The sequence below is a fragment of the Octodon degus genome, unplaced genomic scaffold, assembly GCF_000260255.1.
Source record: "Octodon degus isolate 3935 unplaced genomic scaffold, OctDeg1.0 scaffold00089, whole genome shotgun sequence".
Lineage (NCBI taxonomy): Eukaryota > Metazoa > Chordata > Mammalia > Rodentia > Octodontidae > Octodon > Octodon degus.
The window spans coordinates 1,309,673-1,315,110 of NW_004524665.1; the positions used below are offsets into that span (position 1 = coordinate 1,309,673).

Sequence of the window (5,438 nt, forward strand, 5' to 3'; positions counted from 1 at the left end):
TTTTTCATGTACTTACTGAACTTTTGTACTCTGGAGAATTATTTATTCATTTCAGTTACCCATTTTTGATTAGGTCTTTTATTTTGTGGGTATGAAGTTTTGAGCACATTATGCATTCTAGATATTAGTTCTCTGTCCAAGGAGTAGCTGGCAAAAACATTTTCTCATTATGTAGGTTACCTCTGCACTCTGTTACTTGCTTCCTTTACCGTGCAAGATATTTTTAGTTTGTTATAATCCTATTTGTTGATTGTTGGCATTATTTCTTATATGACTGAGGTTCTTGGCACTTGGGAAGCTGATGCAGGAGGATCGCCATGAAGCTCGAGGCAGCCTGGACTACAATCTTGTCTCAAAAAAGAAAACCATACACACACAAAACCAAAAACAATAAAAAAGAGGGAGAGCACTTTATTTAATTTATCATCCAGAAGATTTAGTGTTTCTGTTTTACTATCTAGATCTTTAACCATTTTATTTTGAATAAGATGGGGGCCTGCCCATTAGCTCAGTTGTTTAAGTGCCTGCTTAAACAAAGCAGTGAGGCTCAAGATGCTGTAGTTCAACCCCCAGATCTTCAAGCTAAACCAGACCTGCCCTGAAGGCATCCTGAGGCCACCAAAAAACAAAACAAAACAAAAAATCCTTCTTTTTTTTTTTTTTTTTTTTTTGGTTTCAAAGTTATAATGCACGGTTTAAAAGAGGAAAGGGGGGGTGGGAAGAGCTGGTTACAAGCCTGAGGGAATCTAAGGAGAGAAAAACAGAGGGAAAGTAAAGGAAGAAGTTTGGGGGATGATCCAGTGGCCCAAAATCCCAATCTCCCACCCACAGCCCAGCCCTTGGAGCAGGAGTGAAGAATTTAGATCAGTTTTGTACGAGAGTTTTTAAAAAATCAAATCACAACAAAGCTGACTTGGCTTCTCTTTGAGCCTCCTGGATCACAGTATGTGTCTCTCACTCCGGCCAGTCCTGCCTCCACCAGACAGTTTCTGCTGTCCATGGCTTCCGCCTGTCTCACTCTGGGGTTTCCATGGAGTGTGAACACGAAGTTAGTGAGGCTGCTTCACAGTCTGGCCCATGTGTCCATCCAGACTCCAAGTGGAGTGTAGGGCTTCCAGGGCAGTGAAGGTTGGGAGGGGCAGACCCTGCCCAGGCAGTCCTCACATTGGACAGGGCATCAGCCAGCATCCCAAAGCCTCACCCTCCCTTCCCCCCCCCCCACCCCAACTCAGGTGGAGGGGGAGCAGCTGTCACCAGAGCCTATGTTGGTGAAGGTTTCGGCTCAGCACGGAACGAACATCAGCGGTGAACCTGAGGGCATCCAGCATTGGGAGTAGGTTGAGAAGGGCTGTGTCACTGGGGTCACTGAACCAGGATTTGATGGGGATGGCATTGTCTGGGTGGCTCCTGTATGCCCCTGGGGAGTTATCCAGGATCACAATGCTGGAGAGGTCACTGTGGACCACAGAGAGGTCCTTGATGTAACTGCCCAATTCCAAAGTGCAGTGCTGCCTGTAGTATCTTCTCTTCAGAATGCTTCTGCTATTATCCAATTTATCTGCTACTGCAGAGCCATAAATTTCCATGCTTGCTGTAAAGACCACCAGCCCATACCATTAACTCACCACTTCTAAGAAGAAATCCACATGTGGCCTCTTGTGTACAAAAAACCGGACAGGATGTTTGTCTATCACCACCTTAAGGATGAAATCAGGAGGTGTTCCAGGACGCACAGTGGGCCTCAGGACCCCATCATGGTGGGAGTGAAAGAGTGTCTCATCCAGATCCAGCACCAGGATCTTCCTTTTCACCTGGGCTAGCCGATTCCGAGACACAGGAGATAATGGGAGAATGTCATATCGAACAGTTTGGTACTGAATTACCGTGCGGATCTGCCTCCGCAAAAGGTAAATGAAGAAGCTCCACAGCTTGGCGGCGAAGGCCACAAACGTATGCAGCCCCAGCAGACACTGTGTCCGCATCATCCCGATGACCCCGGCACCGCCGGCCCCGGGGCCCCCGCGGCCCCCGCGGCCCAGCTCCGCCAGCCCCCCGGGGGCAGCCCCCAGCCTCCGGGAGGGGGAACGGGGCCCCGAGCGGCAGGAGAGTGTGCAGAGAAGGGCACGGAGCGGGCGGCTCAGAAAGCCACCCCTAGCGAGGGGAAAGCCCAGCGGAACCAGGAGCTGGGGGACAGGCGTGGGCAGCCGTCGGGGGCCGACATGGACGGGGAGTGGCACTGACGGTTTCGCGAAGGTTGCAGGCCAAGAAAGGTCGGGATAGGACGGGGTCCTTCGAGACTAGGAGGGAAGGGGATGGAGAATTGGGGGAGGGGGTAATGGGGAAGGGGGTAGGGAGATGGGCAAAAAATCCTTCTAGAATAAGATAGGAGATATGGATCTAAATAACTTCTCCATGGGAGGAACCACTGATCCCAGCATGATCTTCTGAAAAGGCTATCTTTTCCCCGGCATATACTGTAGGCCTCTTTGTCAAAGATCAGACGGCTGAATGCACCTGGGGCTGTTTTTGCATCATCTATTCCATTGATCTGTATATCTGTTTTTGTACCAGTAAAACATTGTTTTTTCTCCCTATACTTTTGCAATATAACTTCAAATTTTGATGCCTTTGGCTTTGCTTTTGTTGCCCAGAATTTCTGCTTTCATTGTTCTGGTTCTCTTCTAGTGCCATATAAATTTTAGTGTTTTTTTTTTTTTTGTTTTGTTTTTTTTGTTTTTTTTTTGGTTTTAGTATTTCATTTCTGTGAAACAAAAATCTGTCAAGTGTTACTGCACCACAGTATAAGGCATGTCAGATTACACTAGAAGCACTTTAAAGGAAAATAAATCACTTAGAAAGTGACTGCTGTGGACTCTAGGCATGTTCTCTGCCATCAGTAATTAGTTCTTCTGTAACTGCTAGATTATACAACTATAAAGAAAGGACATGGACTCTGAAAATCATTTTTTTAATCTTTTATTAATTCATTTGGTACAGGGTATGTATGTGGAGCCATCTCTGCATCTCTGGGATGAAGCCTACTCGGTCATGATACGATCTTTTTTAACGATTTGTTTCATTCTGTTTGACAGTATCTTGTTCGGAATATTTGTATCTATGCTTATTAAACAAATCATCCTGTAGTTTTCATTTTTTTATTTTTTACTTTGTGTGTGTGGGAGGGGTACTGGGAATTGTGAACTCAGGACCTTGCACTTGTCAGGAAGTCACTTCCGCCTTTGAGCTTTCTCCCCAACCCTTTACTGAGTTCTTGCCTGTTTTGGGGATCAGAGCAATGTTATCTTCCAAGAGTGACTTTAAAAGTACTCATTCACTTTTTTTTTTTTTTTCCCAGTACCAGGGATTGAACTCAGGACCTTGTGCTTGCAAAGTAGGCACTTACGTTGCTGAGCTATCTCTCAGCCCTTTTCGCTTTCAATTTCCTTGTTTGAAAAGTACTGGCATTTTATCTTCCCTCAAGTTCTTGTAGAATTCAGTGGTGAATCCATTGGAAACTGAGCCTTTTGTAGTTGGTAGGTTTTCATTATTGTCTCAATTTCATTGCCTGCTGTTGGATTATTTAGGATTTTTATATCTTCTTGGTTCAGTTTTGGTAACTCCTATGTATCTAGGAATCTATCCATTGCTTCCAATATCTCCAATTTATTCAATTATAGGTTTTCACGTTACTAAAACTCTTAAATTTCAGGGGTGGCTTTTAGTTCACCTTTTTTATTTGTAATTTCATTGATTTGTCTTTTTTTTTTTTTTTTCCTTTTCTTCATAATATTGGCCAAGGACTGTCTGTTTTGTTATTCTTTGGAAGAACCAGCTCTTTGATTCCTTGATTCTCTGTATTTAGTCTCAATTTCATTAGTTTCTGCTCTGCTCTTTAATTTCCTTTCTCGCACTAGCTTTGAATCTGGATTGCTCTTGTTTTTCTAAGGCCTTGAAGTGCATCACTAGATTATTATTTTTGTTGACTGTTTTTCAATAAAATTCCCTCTTAAGATTCCTTTCATTGTGAACCATATCTTACATCAGTATTCTTAGTTCTGGTATGTTGTGCTGACATGATTGTTTGAAACTAATGTATTCCTTGATTTCTTCTGTGATCCATTGATTGCTCAAGAGTGTATTATTTAATCTCCATGTGTTTGCACAATTTCTGCAAGTTCTTTTGCCATTGATTTCTAGTTTTATTGCATTATGATCTGATAATATGCGTGAGAAATGTGCAGTATGTGTTACAAAGTGAAAGAATACACTCAACTCTTCTAATATCAAATGTGTAATTCTCTGGCACAAATGTTCTGATTTTCAGGACACCACAGCCTTCCGGTCTAACACTATCTATCTGGAGGCAACATCAGAACTGACAGGTCAAAGGGCTTAGTTGCACAAGACTACTGAAACTTGATAGCAATTGAGAGTCTGGGCTTCCCATATTTTTGATGGCTAAGCTATATAGATCAGGGGGTTCCTATGAACTTCTTGGGTTTGACGGTGTCCTGCAATGACTCTCAGACTATAAGGAAATGTTTTAATTAATATTTGCAACTCAGAAACATCCAGCTAACGTAGTTACATAGGGAAGTGGTTGAAGGGGAGACACGCAGATTCCCCACCTACTCCTGGACCCTTAATGAATTCACCAAAATAGTAACTACTGGTTATCTCTTATAGAAGAATTTCCACACAGCCCAGACTCCAACACTGCCTCAAATTCAGACAAATGGGACAGGAAGTCCAGTCCTCTAATTATCTGAACTTTTTGGAGTTCAGCCCCTCCTGAAGCTATTTATGGGAGCCACTCTAAATTATCTCATTTGCATAAACTCATGTGTGATCAAAACAGAGCTTTTACCATAACCCAGTTAAGTCATACTTGATACTGAAACCAATTATTATATACTCATTTTTCCCTTTTTATGAAAAATTAAAACAAAATTTCATAACAAAATGCATGAATACAGTAGTCCCCTGCCTTTTTATGGTTTGACTTTCATGCACTCACTGTTATGCATGTTTTCAGAAAATATTAATCTAAATTATTTATTGTGGATTTTTTGTTATATGGCAAGATTTTGCAGTAACATACAGTATATGTTTGTTAAAATGATGTAGGCTTATGAGTTTAGAAAATGGTTAAGAACATTACAAGTGTTTTTAAAAATGTGGAAAAGGTTTATGAAACTGTGGGAAAGGTTTGTAAAGCCTTAAAATTTACATAGATACTAAAATAAGTAAAATATCGCTACTTCGCTGATTTTCACTTATCATGGGGGTATCTGAAATGTAACCTCCATGATAAGTGAGGGACCACTGTAATAATAGTTAATATACTGGATTATTATTGTCATGGGGCTGGTGAGATGGCTCAGTGGTCTAAAGCACCTACTTAGAACAAGCTTAGCAAAGCACAGGGACCGCGGTTC

At 42.1% G+C, this 5,438-nt stretch overlaps 1 pseudogene; it reads right to left on the bottom strand.

The window, feature by feature from the left end:
- Positions 1-1,219: 1,219 nt before the first annotated feature.
- On the bottom strand, positions 1,220-2,011 carry LOC101585353 (annotated as a pseudogene).
- Positions 2,012-5,438: the final 3,427 nt, after the last annotated feature.